Raw genomic sequence first — 24,644 nt, 5'->3', positions numbered from 1 at the left:
GCACCAGCAGAATAGTGAGTGCAGCTCTGGGGTACAATACAGGATGTAATTCAGGATCAGTACAGGATCAGTAATGTAATGTATGTACAGTCATGGCCAAAAGTTTTGAGAATGACACCAAAATTATATTTTCACATGATCTGCTGGCCTCTGGTTTTTATTAGTGTTTGTCTGATGTTTATATCACATACAGAAATATAATTGCAATCATATTATGAGTACCAATAGGTTATATTGACAGTTAGAATGAGTTAATGCAGCAAGTCAATATTTGCAATGTTGCCCCTTCTTCTTCAAGACCTCTGTAATTCTCCCTGGCATGCTCTCAATCAACTTTTGGACCAAATCCTGACTGATAGCAGTCCATTCTTGCATAATCAATGCTTGCATTTTGCCAGAATTTGTTGGTTTTTGTTTGTCCACCCGTCTCTTGATGATTGACCACAAGTTCTCAATGGGATTAAGATCTGGGGAGTTTCCAGGCCATGGACCCAAAATCTCTATGTTTTGTTCCATGAGCCATTTAGTTATCACCTTTGCTTTATGGCAAGGTGCTCCATCATGCTGGAAAAGGCATTGTTGGGTGCCAAACTGCTCTTGGACGGTGGGGAGAAGTTGCTCTTGAAGGACATTCTGGTACCATCCTTTATTCATGGCTGTGTTTTTAGGCAAGACTGTGAGTGAGCCGATTCCCTTGGCTGAGAAGCAACCCCACACATGAATGGTTTCAGGAGGCTTTACAGTTGGCATGAGACAAGACTGGTGGTAGCGCTCACCTCTTCTTCTCCGAATAAGCTGTTTTCCAGATGTCCCAAACAATCGAAAAGGGGATTCATCAGAGAAAATGACTTTGCCCCAGTCCTCAGCAGTCCACTCTCTGTACCTTTTGCAGAATATCAGTCGGTCCCTGATGTTTTTTCTGGAGAGAAGTGGCTTCTTTGCTGCCCTCCTTGAAACCAGCCCTTGCTCAAAGAGTCTCCGCCTCACAGTGCGTGCAGAAGCACTCACACCAGCCTGCTGCCATTCCTGAGCAAGCTCGGCACTGCTGGTAGTCCGATCCCGCAGCTGAAACAGTTTTAAGATATGGTCCTGGCGCTTGCTGGTCTTTCTTGGGCGCCCTGGAGCCTTTTTGACAACAATGGAAGCTCTCTCCTTGAAGTTCTTGATGATGCGATAGATTGTTGACTGAGGTGCAATCTTTGTAGCTGCGATACTCTTCCCTGTTAGGCCATTTTTGTGCAGTGCAATGATCGCTGCACGTGTTTCTTTAGAGATAACCATGGTTAACTGAAGAGAAACAATGATACCAAGAACCAGCCTCCTTTTAAAGTGTCCAGTGATGTCATTCTTACTTAATCATGACTGATTGATCGCCAGCCCTGTCCTCATCAACACCCACACCTGTGTTAATGGATCAATCACTAAAACGATGTTAGCTGCTCCTTTTAAGGCAGGACTGCAATGATGTTGAAATGTGTTTTGGGGGTTAAAGTTCATTTTCTGGGCAAATATTGACTTTGCAAGAACAGTAATTGCTGTTAAGCTGATCACTCTTTGACATTCAGGAGTATATGCAAATTGCCATTACAAAAAATGAAGCAGTAAACTTTGGAAAAATTACTATTTGTCTCATTCTCAATACTTTTGGCCATGACTGTACACAGTGACTGCACCAGCAGAATAGTGAGTGCAGCTCTGGGGTATAATACAGGATGTAACTCAGGATCAGTACAGGATAAGTAATGTAATGTAATGTATGTATACAGTGACTGCACCAGCAGAATAGTGAGTGTAGCTCTGGAGTATAATACAGGAGGTAACTCAGGATCAGTACAGGATAAGTAATGTAATGTATGTACACAGTGACTGTACCAGCAGAATAGTGAGTGCAGCTCTGGAGTATAATACAGGATGTAACTCAGGATCAGTACGGGATCAGTAATGTAATGTATGTACACAGTGACTGCACCAGTAGAATAGTGAGTGCAGCTCTGGAGTATAATACAGGATGTAACTCAGGATCAGTACAGGATCAGTAATGTAATGTATGTACACAGTGACTGCACCAGCAGAATAGTGAGTGCAGCTCTGAAGTATAATACAGGAGGTAACTCAGGATCAGTACAGGATAAGTAATGTAATGTATGTACACAGTGACTGCACCAGCAGAATAGTGAGTGCAGCTCTGGGGTATAATACAGGATGTAACTCAGGATCAGTACAGGATAAGTAATGTAATGTATGTACACAGTGACTGCACCCGCAGAATAGTGAGTGCAGCTCTGGGGTATAATACAGGATGTAACTCAGGATCAGTACAGGATAAGTAATGTAATGTATGTACACAGTGACTGCACCAGCAGAATAGTGAGTGCAGCTCTGAAGTATAATACAGGAGGTAACTCAGGATCAGTACAGGATAAGTAATGTAATGTATGTACACAGTGACTGCACCAGCAGAATAGTGAGTGCAGCTCTGAAGTATAATACAGGAGGTAACTCAGGATCAGTACAGGATAAGTAATGTAATGTATGTACACAGTGACTGCACCAGCAGAATAGTGAGTGCAGCTCTGAAGTATAATACAGGAGGTAACTCAGGATCAGTACAGGATAAGTAATGTAATGTATGTACACAGCGACTCCTGTTCTGTAGATAATGTTAGGGTAATATATAAACAGTGTGTACATGGGAAGCTATTTAGTCATATTGATTGGGGTTAAAGATACAATGAAGTAAAATGGTTATTGGGTGTTTGCTGTAAGAAAATGATGGTTACATGACAATTTCTCGGGAAAAACAAGGGTTAAGGAAATGTGAGTATTTTGAGGGTTTTAGTTTTCATCCTGAATCCTTTGGGTCTTTCATTCCCTGAAACAGTGTGATATTAATAGACAAGTGCTGGAGAAAGGTCAGTGTATCCAGTGTGCGTCTCCATGTAAAACCACAGACAATGCCATGTGTTATTTTAGGCCGGGCTGCAGGACACCGGTTCTGTGTGTTTTATACTCGGCTGTGCTCTCATCTGTGAACGATCTAATACGGCTAACCCACCATCGCTCCCATGTAACCATGAATGTGCCATCAATGAGAGACTCAGACGAGAACCTTGGTAGAGCCCAGAGCTGGTGCTGCGTCGTGCCCAGTGTCAGTGATACAATAAAACAGCTGCTAGACGGCTGGGGTACAAGGAAGCATCCGTGTCTTGTAGCCTAATTGTGTGGCACAGCAATCACCCGGGGCCGGCTCACAATCCTGGCAGGTGACTGGGATAACACTTCCTGGCCTGAACACACTGCAGTTTTGTGTTGTGCTGATGTGCAGTCGTTGTACACCCCAAGCTGAAATGTGTGTGCAGACTGACAGTACTACAGTGAGGTTGGTGTGGTCATTGCCGGGATGCAATGTTGGTACATCCAATACTACATTCCATAAGGGCTCCCATAAGACTTGTCACCAAGCACAAGGCTTCCTCACACCAATATACATGTGTGGTGAAGGAGATAAGCGGCAGTCAGACACCAAATGCTGCTCATCTCCTATGTGAAAGGATTGCACTGTGTCCTCATATACTGGATGATACAGTACATGCATTCCTTTGTAGCAGAAATTTTCCAAAAAACAAGCATGCTCACTCTGATATGGATGGGCTGCAGGTCTCACCTGTTCATTGTTACAGGGGGTGAAATCTGCAGCCCAGTCCTGATAAAATCTGCATGTAATACATGGGTCTGCAGTGGAAATATTCCACCATGTGGAGACTTCTCCTGTGGTTCTGCCTGTGCCTGACTCCCAGTTATTCTCAATGTATCGGCCCAGTGTTTATCAGACCTCCGTGAAGTGTACTGGGAATAGGTATTTATGTACATACAAGGCTATGACGTCTGGGAAAATAAATATTGGTGACTAGGTGTTGGGGGATAGAACAGATGACAGCGACTTTACGTGATTGTCTTCCATCACACGGCAGCAGAGGTGGGGACGTGAGACCTTTCTGCAAAGCACCAAAATCCAAAATTCCAGGACAATGAAAAACACAAGTGTGGGTTCAGTTTTAAAGGGAATCTGTCACCCCCTGGCACTTATCTGACCTACTAATATGGGCATACATGTGATAGAAATGTAAATCTATTCATATCTGTATGCCTCATATTAGAAGTCTTGTTGCTGTGAAATGTCTTTTTATTCAATCATGTTTCTAATGCTTGCAGGACGGGGGACTGGAAGAATATCCCTGCCTACTGTGTGAATTACAATGTTTCCCCCCCTGCATGTCACAGTGCCTGGATTTGGCTGCTGCAACTGCACATCACAGGGCACTGTAACATGCAGGGGAGGGGGGAAACATTGTAATTCACACAGTAGGTGGGGATTTCTTGCGGGCCCCGGGACTGGAACACATCAGAAAAGTGTATGAATAAAAAGACATTTCACAGCAACAAGACCTCTAATATGAGGCATACAAGTATGAATAGATTTACATTTCTATCACCTGTATGCCCATATTAGGGGTCAGTTAAGTGCCAGGGGATGACAGATTCCCTTTAAGGTTAAATCTTACCCATCTGACGGTCATATGTGCATTGCGTTTTAAAGGAACATTTCAGGCTAAGCGAATCCTGTGTTGTGCCATGCTCCTCCCCTGCACTAGACATAAGGATTTTATCTGGTGTCATGCTCCGCCCCTCTGGACCTGCAATCAGTTTTTGTGTAGAATATTCCTTTAAGTTTTGTAAGTTTTGTAAAGCTCTGAGGCATATATTGATTATTTTTCCTAAAGTTGAAGTAGTTTCATGCATCATCCTCGGGTTCTTTAGGATCCATTAACAGCAGTAGTGTCTGTCTATATATTCAGAACTCTCATGCAGGTCTCAGATACTCCACTTACTTCTGACAGAGGGCTGTGTGTTTTTTGGGTCTTTTTTTTAAATAAAGCTTTCAATACATTCGATGACTTGGCGCCGATTCAACAAGCGCTCTGGTTTTTCTTGTCAACTATTGTCTTTCTGTTGGGATGGTTCTGTGTAAATAAAGCTTTACCACTGTATAATAACATGTTCTGCAGCTTTCTAATGTACTAACACTTTTCAGGATCTCTACTTGAGAAACATTTCATGTTTACTTTCAGAAGCTAACAAAACTAGAACAACACAGTTATACTTTCTATCAGCTGCAATTTGCTACCATGAATTAGGGTAAACCCAGGATGGGAGAACTTACACCAAAGAGGGGTGTGTGGGCTTGGGTGCATTGGATCACACTGTGATTGTTTCGATTCTGCATCCTCTGGATGTAAACAAGAATGTTCCCATTTATTGACAGCAAGCAGGGATGTTGACGTTTGTTGTGAAGTTGAAGCCTCTCATAGGAACGATTAATTGGTCGCTGTTCGTTCAACAAACTTTGCACAAATCTATAACTTATGTGAATGTATCAAACTTTGTAATATATATTTTCAAAGAAATAAACTTATTTTTCCACTTATGAGCCACTTCTCCCAACATTGCCTCTTGAACTCTTCTTTCTCCACAAAAACAAGCTCATTAATGTATTAGACTACATCTGTCTATTACAGTTTATGGAGAAAAGGAGGTTGGAGCATGTTAATAGATGGGTAGAGAAAAACAAAGACAAATGGTGCTGCAGCTTACTTTCTAGCAAATGTTAATCTCACCCCAGAAGTGGAATCACAGCTACAGCTTCACACCTACACTGCTCAGCACTGCTTTATAATATCCTTCATAATGCAGATTTCTAGGTGTTTAGCTCACCCTCAGAACTGGATTCACAGCTACACTGCTCAGTACTGCTGTGTAATGTCCTCCATGCTGCTGCTGTTCCTGAACACTTGTTACTTATAGACAGGAGAGCAGGAATCCTTCATGTCTGTGTGTGCTGTGTATGGGAGACATCATAGCAGCTAGTCTCCATGAACTAGCTGAGAGACAACTGAAAATCACAGATGTAGCCTAAGGCCACATTCACACGTTCAGTATTTCACATCTGTATTAAACCAAAAAATAATGAGTACATAATGGCCCGAATAAGAACACCAAGAATGTCCAGTCAAAGGGGCTGCACTTTGACACGTTGACACGAAGGGACGCACGACTCCTGGATACAGTATGGGTGAGCAATAATTTACATTTGGGGACCTGTTAGCACTTTAGAGGGGGCTATAGGGATGGATTCTTCTAACCTTGTTATATCCCTTGTCATAATACTGGGACCCAATTTTGCTACTTTGCACAAGGACCCTTAACTGTACCAGATGCACTTTATCTTCCCTCTGTTGCCTTCGTGTTACTGTTTTCCCCTACCTTGCCTCTCTGCTCAGTCGTTATTGCCTCCAAGATTTGTATAAGCTGTCCACAATGTAACCGATTAATAAACGGAATTGCCTTTTGAGCACTAGCATGGACATTCTTGGTGTTCTTATTCAGGCCATTATGTACTTATTATTTTTTGTTATAAATTTGTATATGGAATAGAAGGCCCTTCCTTAAGTATGTTGATGTCCTGGTTGTGTCCTTTTATTTATTATATTTCACATCAGTATTTATAAGCCAAAATCAGGAGTGGAACAATTAGAGAAAAGTATAATAGAAACACGTCACCACTTCTGTATTTATCACCCACTGCTGGTTTTGGGTTACAAATACTGATGTAAAATACTGACCACATATTGAAGGTGTGAATGTGGCCTAAAGAGGAGAAAACTGGTGCAAAATATAGAATAAAAAGGCCAGATGTCATGTGATTCCTTATGTACACACACAGAACGTATTCTTAAGACACCTGAAAGTATAGATCCGTTGTAAAGCTTTATGTACTGGAGACTGGCAGCCCGAAGATTATCACATGGTATTCTCATGTCAGGAAATGATGGCATATTGCTAGGATATGCCTTTACTTCATTGTTATTGGGGTCTGACCCCTGGAACCCCTACTGATCCTGAGAATGAAGGGGCTTCAGCGTGGATTTACTGTCTCTGAGCTGCGGCGTTATGCTGGGTATTGCAGCACAGCCCTATTCACTGCGCAGTGGAGCGCCGCTGTGCAGGAAAAGACGGTGAATCACCAGTGTAGCCCCTTTTATTCACTGAATCAGTGAAGGTCCTTCTAATCGTAGTGATTGCATACACCAGCAATATTCCACAACTTACGGTACCATAGCTGGTATAGGTCCATCGAGAGCCTTATGTGCTCCATCCCCCATGTCAGGATGTTTCCAGCACATATTAGTGTGAAGTGTGAGCCTTCGTATTATAAAATCCCCCTCTACGCTTGTATGAGGGTACATGCCCGGTACCCACCTGTGTACAACCAACATACATAGAAACACAACGTAAAAGATGGCGAATCCAGTGACCAAGCCGATCATCAGGAACATCTAAGACTCCCACACCCTGTAACAGAACTACAACTCTCAGCATCTCCTGCTAGCCTCATACTTAAGAAACAAATTGGGTATTGTAGACTCATAACGCTGAATGGGTAAAAACGTCTTCATTATCGGGGGGTTTAGGACCAATTATACACCTGTGCTGATAAATTAGTGCCGTGTTCCTAGATCATGGCTGTATATAGCACCCAGTGCACTATATACTCCTCCTGTATACATAGAAGGTCCAAATACTGAACCGTCTATGTTCATTGCAGATCCGTATACTGTACAGTGGAGATCTCTAACTTGTGAGTCTCCAGCTGCCATGAAACTACAAATTCCAGGATGCTTTGACAGCAAGTAAGTCAGTGAATGCTGGGAGTTGTAGTTTCACAGCCAAAGGTTGGAGACCGCTTCTGTACAATATGATGGACATCGATACATTAACTTTGGGACGTTATATACAATATGAAGCCCCCTCTCTCCATAACTTTCCATACTGCTGCAAGCACATGTTCAAATTCAGAGACCCCCCACCCAACCCCACACAAATCTATGCATACAGACGTACAGCTGGCCTCCCTACCTTCCCGCAGATCTCGGTGCTCACAAGTATTTTATATCCTACTAATCCAAAGAGAGAATGAATCTATGGTGCAGATCCTACAACTGTGTTCCCGAGGTCCTGGGACACATGGAAAACCTGAGTGCATGGGAAGCCTGGGGAGGGGCTTACATGGGGGCTACGTGAGAGCACAGCTCCTCAGCCAGCCAGACAGCTTCTCACTGGACTAAAAGGTTCATTACAGACCCCCTAAATATTACAATGTAACGCCTCAGTGCACTATTGATCCCCCACCACCCCAAATTTTGCATCCAATCTTCCTACCGTTCTGCTGCACAGGAGATTCCCGATGACGAGCGTCAGGGGCTGAGCATGGTGCGAGTGAAGGGTCCAGGTGTGGTGAGTCCCGGTCTGGCTCTGAGTCCGGACTGAGCTTCACTCATAGATTTGGGCTCCGCTTATAATGCCGATGTCATCACAGTGACGTGGTGGAAGGGGACGACCGCGGGCAACTCATAATGAACCCTCAATTCCAATTTTTCCTTTAGATTTAACTCTTTAAAGACAATAGAAGAGTCCATCTGCTGCTCCTATATTTTCTCCAGTTGTGGCACTAAATGATGGCAACATAGACGCAGTACATGGACGAGAGAGCTGCCATGTTTCGCTGACCTCATATATCCCCTTTAATCACATTCTCTTGACTGTGCCATTCATTCATCCAGTCGCTGACCCTATGAGGAGACCTGTCCGCTCCAGACGTCATCCTTTTTGTATCTGATTGCATTTTCCCAGTTCTTCAGCATAGTCACGCATACAGTATAGACCAAAAGTTTGGACACACCTTCTCATTTAAAGATTTTTCTGTATTTTCATAACTATGAAAATTGTACATTCACACTGAAGGCATCAAAACTATGAATTAACACATGTGGAATTATATACTTAACAAAAAAGTGTGAAACAACTGAAAATATGTCTTATATTCTAGGTTCTTCAAAGTAGCCACCTTTTGCTTTGATGACTGCTTTGCACACTCTTGGCATTCTCTTGATGAGCTTCAAGAGGTAGTCACCGGAAATCGTCTTCCAACAATCTTGAAGGAGTTCCCAGAGATGCTTAGCACTTGTTGGCCCTTTTGCCTTCACTCTGCGGTCTAGCTCACCCCAAGCCATCTCGATTGGGTTCAGGTCTGGTGACTGTGGAGGCCAGGTCATCTGGCGTAGCACCCCATCACTCTCCTTCTTGGTCAAATAGCCCTTACACAGCCTGAATGTGTGTTTGGGGTCATTGTCCTGTTGAAAAATAAATGATGGTCCAACTAAACGCAAACCGGATGGAATAACATGCCGCTGCTAGATGGTGTGGTAGCCATGCTGGTTCAGTATGCCTTCAATTTTGAATAAATCCCCAACAGTGTCACCAGCAAAGCACCCCCCACACCATCACACCTCCTCCTCCATGCTTCACGGTGGGAACCAGGCATGTAGAGTCCATCCGTTCAGCTTTTCTGCGTCGCACAAAGATACGGTGGTTGGAACCAAATTTGGACTCATCAGACCAAAGCACAGATTTCCACTGGTCTAATGTCCATTCCTTGTGTTCTTTAGCCCAAACAAGTCTCTTCTGCTTGTTGCCTGTCCTTAGCTGTAGTTTCCTAGCAGCTATTTTACCATGAAGGCCTGCTGCACAAAGTCTCCTCTTAACAGTTGTTGTAGAGATGTGTCTGCTGCTAGAACTCTGTGTGGCATTGACCTGGTCTCTAATCTGAGCTGCTGTTAACCTGCGATTTCTGAGGCTAGTGACTCGGATAAACTTATCCTCAGAAGTAGAGGTGACTCTTGGTCTTCCTTTCCTGGGGTAGTCCTCATGTGACACAGTTTCTTTGTAGCGCTTGATGGTTTCTGCAACTGCACTTGGGGACACATTCAAAGTTTGCCCAATTTTTCGGACGGACTGACCTTAATTTCTTAAAGTAATGATGGCCACGCGTTTTTCTTTACTTAGCTGCTTTTTTCTTGCCATAATACAAATTCTAACAGTCTATTCAGTAGGACTATCAGCTGTGTATCCACCAGACTTCTGCACAACACAACTGATGGTCCCAACCCCATTTATAAGGCAAGAAATCCCACTTATTAAACCTGACAGGGCACACCTGTGAAGTGAAGACCATTTCCGGTGACTACCTCTTGAAGCTCATCAAGAGAATGCCAAGAGTGTGCAAAGCAGTCATCAAAGCAAAAGGTGGCTACTTTGAAGAACCTAGAATATAAGACATATTTTCAGTTGTTTCACACTTTTTTGTTAAGTATATAATTTCACATGTGTTAATTCATAGTTTTGATGCCTTCAGTGTGAATGTAAAATTTTCAAAGTCATGAAAATACAGAAAAATCTTTAAATGAGAAGGTGTGTCCAAACTTTTGGTCTGTACTGTAGTCGTGATGGTTCAGAGAGTCCAGTGTCATCCTCTAGCGGCAGCTATGAGGGGGGACTCCGTATTATGGAGCGACTGTGCTCTGGTTATTGTTACTGTCAAGCTCCAGATTTGTGCTGGATGCCAGGCGATTATAAGTCCACTATGATTTCTGCAGTTAACCATTAAAGGGCTCATTTTATTTTCACCCACACAGTAGGATGTAAAGCTCTTTCCTAGGATTTGTACTATGTCATATACTGCATGTTATGCGGAAATGCTCGTTTAATTAGTGTTTTACAGTGAATTTAGTTTTTCATGATGATCTCCCCACTAGGGGTCTACTATATCACAGAATGATATTTCTTCCTGAATCTCCTGCTGATACTGCCCAGGGGCCTGGGAGTCGACCCGTACGCCCATGTGCTTAATTTGGTCAGACCAGTTTGTCCACTTCCATTTTGTCTCCCTTAGACATCACACACTACAGCTTTTCTCAATAATTATAGACCTATTTGAAAGCCATTTTGAAGGTGTATGTTACTGGGCCAGGTATGCCAGGGTTCAGACTAATACCACGCGCCTGGCACACCTGAGATGCCCTCACCTTGCCAGTTCTGCCTCCCTCAGGTGACTAACTACAAGAAGTGCTGCTTATCTGTCTATTGCAAAATGACAACTCCCAGAATGGCTGGAATACAGAATTGAGATCTGATAACTGTCTGCTGGTGTCAGTGTGGTCTGTGTCAGGCCGGGATGTATATTATGACACTACTCTGTATTGTGAGGCCGTCCGCACCTCTGTATAGGATGTAGAGCACAGCATGGGCTATGTGATGTAACCACGCTGCTCGGGGCTCCCTGCAGGCTGTGGCGCCAGCTCCTGCAGCTCTCCTGCTTCACAAATCTGGACTTGGCATTAGAGTAAGGAAACTTAGAACAATGCGATGAACTCAGGTGTCCTCACAAGGGTCATACAGCCCAACACACAGAGGTGGATGATGGGAGTGATCTGTATGTATGTTGTATGTCCTTTGTATGATGGGAGTGATCTGTGTACAGTATATATATGTCCTGTGGATGATGGGAGTGATCTGTATGCAATACATGCATGTCTTCTGCAGGGTCGGACTGGGGTGTCTGGGGCCCACCCTATAGCTGTATGCAAATTTCTGTTAGCTGTTATCTCCGTTATAGTGGAGCGTCGACTGTACTGTGCACCACCATAACTGAGATGTACAATTACAGTAATTTGAATTAAAGGGCTTCTTTGGGTAAAACAAGTTATCACCCATCCATGGGCTCCACATTGATCATTTAGGTCCGACCTTTGGAAACCGCACCGCTCGAAAGACTGGCGAAGTTTTATCTCTGACAGGACACTTATCCCCATTTTAAAATGCAGCGGCAGGTGGGATGTCAGACCGCAGCCTCATTCATTCTCTTGGGGGTTTCCAGGAAAAAACAAGAACAGCCACTGTGGGAATGAATGAATCAGTGGTCGAGTTGTACATGCTGCTCCAGTCTAATGGGATAAAAGCTCCACAATCTGACGATTGGGTCTGCGCAGTCAGACCCCCACCAATCAATAAAATATCACTTATCCTGTGGGGAGGTAATTACTGTTTTTCACCGGAGAACCCCTGTAAGTGCAGCTCTGGCGCTGTGTTCCAAATATTCAATCTCTAATAAAAATAAAGAATCTTCTCCTAATTAATATCAGAGAGAACAAATGACCGCCTTACACAACACAATCCACTATACCAAGACCAATAATGCCACATACAAGGGAGAAATATCACCACACCGTGACCAAACCACATATTACCACCACATAGTGACCGAATAATACCACATACAGGGGAGAACTAGTGCCACACAGTGACCAGACCATATATTACCATCACATAGTGACCGAATAATACCACATACAAGGAACAAATACCGCCACACCGTGACCAGGCCACATATTCCCACCACATAGTGACCGAATAATACCACATACAAGGGACACATACCACCACACCGTGACCAGACCACATTTTCCCACCACATAATGACAGAATAATACCACATACAAGGAACAAATACCGTCACACCACCACCAGATCACATATTGCCACCACATAGTAACCGAATACTACAATACTGATCATGAATACAAACCATAATACTAACACTGTTATTACCACCGGTGACATTATACACAAGAGCTCTGTATATAATATACAGTGTTTAGTGTAAGTGTACAGGTAAAATAGTGATCACCAGTGACATTATACACAGGAGCTCTGTATGTAGTGTACAGGTAATACAGTGGTCACCAGTGACATACACAGAAGCTCAGTATATAGTGTACAGGTAATACAGTGATCACCAGTGACATTATACACAGGAGCTCTGTATATAGTTTACAGGTAATACAGTGGTCACCAGTGACATTATACACAGGAGCTCTGTATATAGTGTCAGTGAACAGGTAATACAGTGATCACCAGTGACATCTCTAGGTGAAGTCCTTCATATTCGCTTTTTTTCTTCATCTGGTTTAGGCCACCATCACTTCTTCCAGCCAGGACTCGTCTCTGCAGAAAATAACACACAGTTATCAATAGCTGATCTCTTCTAGATCACATCCCCCAATTTTTCCCCGACTTCTACACACCAGATGAAGAAAAAGAGCGACATAGTTCTGCCCTACACAGTAACAGAACACCTCTTTTGTTCCTCTCCATGGAAAAGTTTTCCTAAAAAGTAAACTATATTACAGAAGTAATAATGTCCCTAATTGGACCCTAAAGTAATTATGTTTCCCACTTGCCACCATAATTAATAATGTATGTTCCTCAATCTGGCCCCCAAACAGTAATTAAGCCCCCCCATACTGGCGCCCCATGAACCTTGTTCAGCCAACCCCCATATATCCATCCTGGCCCCCATGTGTCTAGCCTGCCCCCCCCATATATCCATCCTGAACCTCTTGTGTCTAACCTGCCCCCCACATATTCATCCTGGCCCCCATGTGTCCAGCCTGCCCCCCCTTATATCCATCCTGACCACCATGTGTCCAGCCTGCCCCCCCCTTTATCCATTCTGGCCCCCATATCTATTCTGGCCCCCCATGTGTCCAGCCTGCCCCCCCCATGTGTCCAGCCTGCCCCCACCCCATATATCCACCCTGGACCCCAATTGTCCATCCTGCCTCCCCATGTGTCAATCCTGCCTCCCCATGTGTCAATCCTGCCTCCCCATGTGTCAATCCTGCCTCCCCATGTGTCAATCCTGCCTCCCCATGTGTCCAGCCTGCCCCCCCCCATGTGTCCAGCCTGCCCCCCCATGTGTCCAGCCTGCCCCCCCATGTGTCCATCCTGCCGCCCCATATATCCAGCCTGGCCCCCATGTGTCCAGCCTGCCCCCATCTCATCCCCCGGCATCCACACACACAAAAAAAAAAAAGATTTCTCTTCCCTTCCTGCACTCCCGGCGCTGTGCGATGTCCTCCTCTGCTTAGATCTGGTGCGCTCCTCTTAAAATGGCCGCCGACCTAGCAGAGGCCAGCGGCTGACTTGAGTGCGCCCGTCACAGCCAGCTCATGACGGTGACGTCATACGCTGGCAACGTCACACGCAGAATCGTCAGATTCTTCTGGACGTGCGACGCTTCAGGAAATGAACGCTGCATGTGAGTACCTCTGCAAATACTCTGCCTGCGCTTTTAAAGGGCCTGTGCCCCTCTCGTCTACAGCAAGGGCCCACCAGGGATTTCCCAAATAACCCGCCAGGCCAGTCCAACCCTGGTCATGTGAATGATGGGAGTGAACCTGCCTTACAGCTTCTTCTCTCTGCTCATGACAGTCCCTGCTGTACAGCCTATGTCTCCCCTCTCTATTGATGACAGACTCTGCCATACAGATTGTATCCCCCCCTCTGTTGATGCCAGACTCTTCTGTACAGCCTGTGTCCTCCTCTGCAGATGACAGACTCTGCTGTACAGGCTGTGTCTACCTTCTGCTGATGAGACTCTGCCATACACCCTGTGGTGTCCCCCTTCTGCTGATGAGACTCTGCTGTACAGCCTGTGACCCCCTCTGTTGGTGACAGACTCTGCCGTACAGCCTATGTCCCCCATCTTGAATGATAGACTTTGCCATACAGCCTGTGTTCCCTTCTGCTGGTTATAGACTCTGCCGTGTAGCCTGCGACCCACTCTGTTGGTGACAGACTCTGGCGTACAGCTTGTGTTGCCCCTCTTCTGATAACGGACTCTGTCATACAACCTGTGTCCCCCTTTGTTGATTATAGAATCTGTCGTACAGCCTGTGTCCCCCATCTGCTGTCAGACTCTGCCGTACAACCTGTGTCCCCCATCTGCTGATGTCAGACTCTGCCGTACAGCCTGTGTCCCCCATCTGCTGATGTCAGACTCTGCCGTACAGCCTGTGTCCCCCATCTGCTGTCAGACTGTCGTACAGCCTGTGTCCCCCATCTGCTGATGTCAGACTCTGCCGTACAACCTGTGTCCCCCATCTGCTGATGTCAGACTCTGCCGTACAGCCTGTGTCCCCCATCTGCTGATGTCAGACTCTGTCGTACAGCCTGTGTCCCCCATCTGCTGATGTCAGACTCTGCCGTACAACCTGTGTCCCCCATCTGCTGATGTCAGACTCTGCCGTACAGCCTGTGTCCCCCATCTGCTGATGTCAGACTCTGCCGTACAGCCTGTGTCCCCCATCTGCTGATGTCAGACTCTGCCGTACAGCCTGTGTCCCCCATCTGCTGATGTCAGACTCTGCCGTACAGCCTGTGTCCCCCATCTGCTGATGTCAGACTCTGTCGTACAGCCTGTGTCCCCCATCTGCTGATGTCAGACTCTGTCGTACAGCCTGTGTCCCCCATCTGCTGATGTCAGACTCTGTCGTACAGCCTGTGTCCCCCATCTGCTGATGTCAGACTCTGTCGTACAGCCTGTGTCCCCCATCTGCTGATGTCAGACTGTCGTACAGCCTGTGTCCCCCATCTGCTGATGTCAGACTCTGCCGTACAGCCTGTGTCCCCCATCTGCTGATGTCAGACTCTGCCGTACAACCTGTGTCCCCCATCTGCTGATGTCAGACTCTGCCGTACAGCCTGTGTCCCCCATCTGCTGATGTCAGACTCTGCCGTACAGCCTGTGTCCCCCATCTGCTGATGTCAGACTCTGCCGTACAGCCTGTGTCCCCCATCTGCTGATGTCAGACTCTGTCGTACAGCCTGTGTCCCCCATCTGCTGATGTCAGACTGTCGTACAGCCTGTGTCCCCCATCTGCTGATGTCAGACTCTGTCGTACAGCCTGTGTCCCCCATCTGCTGATGTCAGACTGTCGTACAGCCTGTGTCCCCCATCTGCTGATGTCAGACTCTGCCGTACAACCTGTGTCCCCCATCTGCTGATGTCAGACTGTCGTACAGCCTGTGTCCCCCATCTGCTGATGTCAGACTCTGCCGTACAGCCTGTGTCCCCCATCTGCTGATGTCAGACTCTGCCGTACAGCCTGTGTCCCCCATCTGCTGATGTCAGACTCTGCCGTACAGCCTGTGTCCCCCATCTGCTGATGTCAGACTCTGCCGTACAGCCTGTGTCCCCCATCTGCTGATGTCAGACTCTGTCGTACAGCCTGTGTCCCCCATCTGCTGATGTCAGACTCTGCCGTACAGCCTGTGTCCCCCATCTGCTGATGTCAGACTCTGTCGTACAGCCTGTGTCCCCCATCTGCTGATGTCAGACTCTGTCGTACAGCCTGTGTCCCCCATCTGCTGATGTCAGACTCTGTCGTACAGCCTGTGTCCCCCATCTGCTGATGTCAGACTGTCGTACAGCCTGTGTCCCCCATCTGCTGATGTCAGACTCTGCCGTACAGCCTGTGTCCCCCATCTGCTGATGTCAGACTCTGCCGTACAACCTGTGTCCCCCATCTGCTGATGTCAGACTCTGTCGTACAGCCTGTGTCCCCCATCTGCTGATGTCAGACTGTCGTACAGCCTGTGTCCCCCATCTGCTGATGTCAGACTCTGTCGTACAGCCTGTGTCCCCCATCTGCTGATGTCAGACTGTCGTACAGCCTGTGTCCCCCATCTGCTGATGTCAGACTCTGCCGTACAACCTGTGTCCCCCATCTGCTGATGTCAGACTGTCGTACAGCCTGTGTCCCCCATCTGCTGATGTCAGACTCTGCCATACAGCCTGTGTCCCCCATCTGCTGATGTCAGACTGTCGTACAGCCTGTGTCCCCCATCTGCTGATGTCAGACTCTGTCGTACAGCCTGTGTCCCCCATCTGCTGATGTCAGACTCTGTCGTACAGCCTGTGTCCCCCATCTGCTGATGTCAGACTCTGTCGTACAGCCTGTGTCCCCCATCTGCTGATGTCAGACTCTGCCGTACAACCTGTGTCCCCCATCTGCTGATGTCAGACTCTGTCGTACATCCTTTGTCCCCTTCCCCCTCTCTGCTGATGACACTGTGCCGTACAGCTTGTGTTTGGCTTGCCATGGCTACTGACTGATGTTGAATGTTTGTCACATGATCTGGCGGTATACAGTGCGGCTTGGGGACATTCCTCCGTCCGTCATTTCATGCCTGTACAGCCTTGTACTTTCTTTGTGTCATTCTAGTCTTCTGAATGTCATTACCGCACCTTGTTCCTCCCACGTGTCCCAGGTGCTTGAAGTTTTGACCTAGTTTCCACTTTTTCTTTCGTCAGTGGCTTTGTATTCTTAGATCTGCTGTGTCACATATTACCCCTCCCTGTGTCTTATCTAATGTGTGTGGTCTAGGAACCTTCACTACAAAAATAGAAGAAGGAATCTTATGTCGCCGTTTTAGATGTTGGGAGTAATTGTCTCTGAATGCGTTATTGTATCCTAAAATACATTTTCCCTCCCTGATCCAATCTACACCCTACTTTCGAATACTCAAGTCTGCTCACAATGTCCCCTTGTCTACGCCATCAATCTGTAGTGAATTAGGACAATTATTATAATAAAAGAAAAAGAAAAGTTTCAATGATTTGCTTTTCATGTAGTTTTCTATTAGCGGTCAAGGCTCTGCGATGAGTCCAGGTGGCTATAAGATGATGGGCCCATACTTGTTACTTCGATCTGTCTCTTCTTATATATGTAACATCTGAGTGTGAACACAGGTTTACATCTGTAGGACAGGACTGACCCAGGGCATTAACCCACTGCCTGGTATACATTGGGGGCCATGGTCCTCTGTGCAGTGGTGATTTGCTGCCATCTAGTGGTTGCTTTAGTAATGACAACTCGTATTCTCCACCGCCTGCTTCTAGTAGTGCTGATAACAGGACCTATAAGAAGATCTCGCTTTTTTAACGCATTATTAACATAGTGCTGTGCACTCGCATCAGTTCCTTGTGTGAACAGGACACCAATTCAAATGAATTCTAGTCACCAAATATAGCCTATTTCACCTTTTTTTTCCCTCTGCAACATACAAATAAATCTCCTGTTGCTGCTTGGAAACCATTAATAAATTGCTGTTGCTGGAGCTGGCTTTATCAGGAGTATTATTTCTGTGTCTCGATTTATTAAGGGAATACAGCACTTTTATAAGGGTCGTGGGTCTCATTGGCTCTTTAACAGTTTCATTCCCCTGAAGCCCTGATCATAAATATATGAAGCCCAGCACTGGTCTCCAGTATATTAAGAGGAATTTTTGGATGTGACAATGAGTATTCAGTATTAATAACAGCCTGCTTGTTGATAGTTTCCATGTATCAATATAGTAAAATAAACTGGAAGTTATACTGTTTTTAAGAGTCTGTCTTCTGTTGACTGATTTAGTATTGTGTTCAGCATTTTCTGGATCATATTGACTACACGGTGATAGGTATTCGTTCTAAGCCAGTTTTAATTATGCTTTAGGGCAAGTAGGAAAAATGCTGTGGATTTTCTTCTGAGGAATTGTTTATGGAATAACCTTACAGTACCAAGTAAGTAAATTTCATTCCCACACTGTGTAAAAGAAATCTGCAACGTAAATTGACCAGAGCTGCTGATTATAAATAGGCAACATGTCATTTATTCTACAGATGGAAATACAAGAGAACAACATTTATATAGGACATTTGTGCATAGGGCGGATGGGGTGATGCTTCCAAAAGATGAGCCAAAGAAATCAAATTAAGGAGAGGTGGTGGTAGTGATAGCTTAATGATCTGGAGTCTGTCTGGTGGAGGTGTGAACTGTGTCCCATGTAGGGTAGGGGTGGGGGACCTCAGGCCCACGGGTTGTTTATGGCTCTCGATGACCTTTTATCCGGGAGAGATTCCCATGGACTGCAGTGCTTGGGCCGGCAGCTGTATTTTGCTGGCCCATTAATTTCTTCTTGCCCTTCGAGCACAGGCATGCAGTGTTCACTACTGAACGTTGAGGCGTGTGTAATAAATATTATGTCCTGACACCAGTGCCAGCATCAGCATGTACTTTGTGGGCAGAATTAGTGCACGATTTGTACGGCCCCTGAAGGAAAGTATAAATGTCCAAATCGCCCTTGGCAGAAAACAGATTCCCCTCCTCTGATGTAGTGAGTCATAAATCCAGGGGTTAAATTGAGTCACATTGTCACAGAGTTGAACATCCTTATCAGTTTGAATTCTCAGATTTTCTTCTGTCTGTCGTCCATAAAATGACCATTCAATATTAAGACTTTTAGATCTGTCATACAGTGTCCAGGTCCAGAGAAATGTTTTCCCGTCCAGTTCATTCTTATTGTATGTCTGTGTAAATTCATCCTCATTTATATTTTTTGCTGAGTTTTGTATCATATATACCACATTGGAGGATGTACATGAGAAGAAATCCATGATCTCCTAGTCCTGATTTTTGTTGGGTATGCGGACTGTATTTTATTGTTACATGGGAATGTGCCTGTCGCTGGTGGTGATGAGAGGACTGACAAGGAGATTCCTTGTGTTAGGGGGCTGTTTGTTGGAGAGAAATGGTTGTTTTGGGAATATTTCTTTGAGTCTGTGGTCTCCGTGGAATATGGGTTGGAGATCACCACCAATCTGCCTTAGGATGTTCATGTGGGGGTTGTATGTGACCACAGGAGGCGCCCTGTTCTTGTCCTCCCTCTGTCTGTAATCCAGGAGGCTGCTTCTTGGGATCCTCGTAGCTTTGAGGATCTGTTCATCTATTACCAGTGGATGGTATCCTTGTTGTAGGAATGTATTCTTCAGTGATAGCAGCTGTAGTTTTCTATACTTACATTCGCATCTCCTCAGACAGTATCTCAGAGCTTGACTATAGATGATGGATTTTTTTCTTTGTCTTGGATAAAAGCTCTTCCATCTAAGATATGCCGGACGTTCTGTGGGTTTTTGGTAAATTGATGTTTGTATGGTATTCTCTTTGATGTATATGGTCGTGTCCAGAAAATGTAATATAATAATAATAATTTTTATTTCTATAGCTCGAACATATTCCACAGAACTTTAGAATTTTAGAGGGGACTTGTACAGACAATAAAGACATTACAGAATAATACACAGCTCAGATCCTAGGAGGAGTGTGGACCCTGCTGCTCGCAGGCTTAGTCTATGAGGAAATAGGGGAGACACGAAAGGTGGATGGTAAAAAGTGCTTACATTGTACGATACAGCCATCAATATAATAAATAGGGTATTCACATAACACTGCATGAACTGGTCTCCATCCAGTATATGTACAGTACAGACACAGAGGGCTATTAAGTGCATGGATGTGTGTGAACAGATGCTATGGGAGTTATGATTTTTAAGAAAATTTTGCATGGGCCAAACAGGGATAGTTATATGAGTGAGGTGAGGCGATAGGCCAGTCTAAATAAATGCGTTTTAGGCCATGCTTAAAACTGTGGGTATTGGGGATTAATCGAATTGTCCGGGGTAGTGCACGTAAGAGGTCTTGGAGACGGGAATGGGAGGTTCAGATTATTGAGGATGTTAGTTTTAAGTTATTAGCAAAATCATTAAGTCAATTCCAAAAACATACTGATAGGGACTTTAGATTGTAAGCCCCAAATGGGGACAGTGCCGATAATGTCTGTAAAGCGCTGTGGAATTAATGGCGCTATATGTGAGTAAAATAAACAGAACGGAGGGCACAGGTAGGGAAGTAGACTGAGACGAGGGAGGAGATGTAGGGTGGTGCTGAAGCATGGAGCGCTTTGTGGACGAGAACGATGAGTTCATATTGAACTCTATATCGGATGGGCAACCAGTGCAACAAATGGCAGAGGATAGAGGCATCGGTGTAGCGGTTGGCGAGGAATATGATTCTGGCTTTTGCATTCAGCATGGATTGCAGAGGGGAGAGTTTGGTAAGAGGGAGACCGATTAGTAAAGAGTTGCAATAGTCCAGACGAGAATGAATAAGAGCTACAGTAAGAGTTTTTTCAGAGTCTAAGGTAAGAAAGGTCAAATTCTAGAGTTGTTTTTGAGGTGTAGGTGACCAGAGCGGGCGAGTGATCGGATGTGGGGAGTGAAGGAAAGATCTGAGTCAAATAAGTATTTGAGAATTTGAGAAATTGAGGGTGAGCTTGATGGTTGGGTGTAACTTGTTGAAGTTATCGTGGAAGATAAGCAGATCATCTTTTGAGCCTGTGCAGATTATTATCAGATCATCAATGTAGCAGAAGTATGCTAGAGGTTTAATAGGGCTAACATATAGCCTCAAAAAACTACAAAATTATATTATTGATAATGTTAAAAAACAGACACAACAAATATCCAAAGTGTGAACATATCCAGAATACTCATGGCCTACCTGACAATCAAAATTTATAGGGTGGTGAATAGGGTCCAAGCTCGGAGTTATATCTGTATCACCCCAGTCCTTCGGATTCCCAGGCTACCAACTATGTATAAGGCCATCACCCTACTCCCCCCTATTTATCATACAAGAACTGGAGGTTCAAGCAGAGTCCTATATGATGTAAGATCAAATATCTGAGGGTCCCGAGCGGATTAAGTGACATAAGTGCATAAAGTGATCAAGTGCATATATAAAAACAAACACAACACGTTTCCCACTAGTCTCTGTAATGAAGACTACAAGACTTCTTAGGCCACGGCCCCACTATCAGAATTCGGTCAGTATTTTTTCTCAGAGTGGGGGCTAAAACCAGGAGTGGGTGATAAATGCAGAATTGGTGACTTGTTTCTATCACCCACTCCTGGTTTTGGCTCCCACTCCTGAGAAAAAATACTGACCGAATACTGACCAAATACTGATAGTGGGGCCGTGGCCTTAGAGGTTTAATAGAGCAAGATAACAAAAACTCCTCCTCTAGTTTAGCCATAAACAGGTCATTCTACAGATGTGTATTTCACTTTTTGCTTTACAAAGGCTGAAAAGTAAAGAATGTCCACACCCTTTCCACAGTTACATCTGCAGTGCTAGTTACTGTTGTGGATTTGATGTTTGTTTTTTTGTGTGTGGAAAATCCACAACATTTGCTAATCTTACCCTACAGTAATTTTTCCATGTCCAGGAAAGTACAATGCAAAGTTATATTATGGTACCGTGTAAGCCGGAAAAATCAGTGTAAATACTTTGATGCCCAAAAATGACAAAAGTATTCTTGGAGTGATACATTTATTGGCTAACCAGAACAAAATATATGTGCAAGCCTTCAGAGCACAGAGGCTCCTTCTTTCAGGCAAGATTACAAATGAAGAATTTTGAAGGCTTTATTAATGAGGCAATCATGGAGCATCTTGACGCTAATAATCTATTAACCCCGAACCAACATGGATTCATGAGGAATCGCTCCTGCCAAACAAACCTGATTGACTTCTACGAGGAGGTTAGCTCTCGAGTAGATCAGGGGGAACCAGTGGATGTCGTGTATCTCGACTTCTCAAAAGCGTTCGATAGCGTGCCACATAATAGGTTGGTATACAAAATGAGAATGATGGGGCTGGGGGAAAATGTCTGCAAGTGGGTAGCTAACTGGCTAAAGGATAGAAGGCAGAGGGTGGTTATAAATGGAATATACTCAGATTGGGTAAGCGTCACTAGTGGGGTACCACAGGGGTCTGTACTAGGCCCAATGTTATTTAATATCTTTATTAACGACATAGTCAACGGGATAAATAGTAAAATATCAATATTTGCAGATGACACAAAGTTATGTAAAACAATTAATACAAAAGAGGATAGTGAAGACCTACAGAGGGATTTGGATAAGCTGGGTAGGTGGAGCATTAAATGGCAAATGAGGTTTAACGAGGAGAAATGTAAGGTCATACATATGGGAAGGAAAAATGGAAGTCACCAGTACTCACTGAATGGGAAATCATTGGGGAATTCAGAGATGGAGAAGGACTTGGGCATCTTGATTGATAGCAAACTAAATTGGAGTGCCCAAAGTCAGGCCGCTGCTGTAAGGGCAAACAGGGTAATGGGATGTATCAGAAGAGGTATAGCTGCAAAGGATGAGAACATTGTTCTTCCACTGTACAAAGCACTGGTCAGACCACACTTGGAATACTGTGCTCAGTTATGGGCCCCAATATATAGAAAGGATATAAATGAGCTTGAAAAGGTACAAAGGAGGGCAACAAAATTAATAAAGGGAATGGAGGGACTGCAATACCCAGAGAGGTTGGCAAAACTAGGACTATTCAGCCTGGAAAAGAGAAGGTTGAGGGGGGACATAATAAATGTGTACAAATATGTTAGGGGACAGTATAGAGACCTTGCCCGGGATTTGTTCAAAAGGAGGGATATTACGGTAACAAGAGGGCACTCACTAAGACTGGAAGAGAAAAGGTTTCAGCACCAGCATAGGAAGGGGTTCTTTACGGTAAGAGCAGTGAGAATATGGAATTCACTGAGTGAGGAGACGGTAATGTCGGATTCACTACACCAGTTCAAGCGGGGACTGGATGCTTTTCTAGATACCAGGCAGATTTCTGCATATACTTAAAAATAGAATAAAATAGTAGGTTGATGCAGGGATTTATTCTGACTGCTGGTTTCAGAGTCGGGAGGGAATTTTTCCTCAGGTGAAGATTGGCTAAATCATTTGGGGTTTTTGCCCTCCTCTGGATCAACTTTAGCAACTACAGAACTTACAGGTCGAACTTGATGGACGCAAGTCTTTATTCGGCTTTACAAACTATGTACTATGTACTATGTACTATGTAATCATAAGTCCTTTTTCTTAGTTGCTCAGTTGCTTTAAAACCACTACCTGAGTGAGAAGTGCGAAATTCTTATCTGTGGGATCCGGCAGTGACTCTTTGTAAATCTGGTCAGTAATATCATGGGAAACCTGTTCTGTGATCAGTCTGTGAATGGCAGCGCTGGACTATCAGTGAGGTGGTACTCTGCTGCCATCTAGAGGACAAACACTCCAACTGCAATAGCTTAAATAATTGTCATGTAACCTAAGAAAGTGTGAAATGTGCAGCTCACACTTATCACTTTCACAGTGATATCCACAGTGGAAATGCTCCATCCAAATCTACCCTAAGGGCCTATTCATATGTCAGTGATTTTTCTTGAGCACAAATAAACATACAGATTTTCATCAGAGTTTGGTCAGTGTGTCCTTTTTTTACCATCAGATTTTTTTTTAGCTTCTCTTATCAAACAAAAATAATATCTTATCAAACAAAAATAATAATGGGACAGGATATGGATAGCATCTTGCTGATGTCTTATCATCCCAACCCCCCTCCCCTCCCAAGGACGCTACTTCTCATATTATCCATAATAAATTATCATGTAAAGTCCTGATCTGTCCGCTTGGCATGCCCTTATCTCTATAAGAGATTATGTATGGCCTTTTATTACCTACAGGACACACAACGGATTCCCTAATAAGACTGGAGTTATATTAATATTGTGCAGTCACCTCTTCCCAGGAGCTGCCACCAGACAGTGATTCCTGGTTTGTCACATCTTGTCTGTGGGTGTGATGTCAGGCGCTGTTTTTTAATTAACTTGAGAGTGGGTGTTTGGCGATGGGACCTAAATACAGGGGTGTGAGCGTGAGGATGGTGTTAATTCGCCACTGGGGTATCTGATTACTCACCGCAGGTCGAAACTTACACAAACATACCGCACATCATCATTACGTATAAAACCAGAATCCTACAGAAGGGTCAGGAAACCTCCACAGAGGTAATAATTCCCCTTTGTACTCTACAGAAAAATTACAAATATAAACCCCTTCATGGCAGTATATATGTTACTATAGAATAAGGCCGAGATGCAGAAAGA

The 24,644-nt window shown here is 44.6% G+C and overlaps 1 protein-coding gene across 2 annotated transcripts in view; it reads right to left on the bottom strand.

The window, feature by feature from the left end:
- The window catches only part of SLC38A5 (solute carrier family 38 member 5), a 63,513-nt gene extending 55,110 nt beyond the window's left edge, over positions 1–8,403 (bottom strand). Inside the window, exon 1 of one of the 2 annotated variants that reach the window (XM_073640412.1) lies at positions 8,278–8,403. The gene's annotated coding sequence lies outside the window, so the exon portion shown is untranslated. The remainder of the gene's footprint in view (positions 1–8,277) is intronic. The other variant, XM_073640414.1, reaches the window with a different exon arrangement.
- Between the last annotated feature and the right edge of the window lie 16,241 nt (positions 8,404–24,644).

Source organism: Phyllobates terribilis, unplaced genomic scaffold, assembly GCF_046119375.1.
Source record: "Phyllobates terribilis strain yellow unplaced genomic scaffold, ASM4611937v1 Scaffold_7__3_contigs__length_470593459, whole genome shotgun sequence".
NCBI classification, from domain to species: domain Eukaryota; kingdom Metazoa; phylum Chordata; class Amphibia; order Anura; family Dendrobatidae; genus Phyllobates; species Phyllobates terribilis.
Note: the sequence above shows the minus strand (reverse complement) of the source record. Positions and strands in the feature narration are given on the sequence as shown.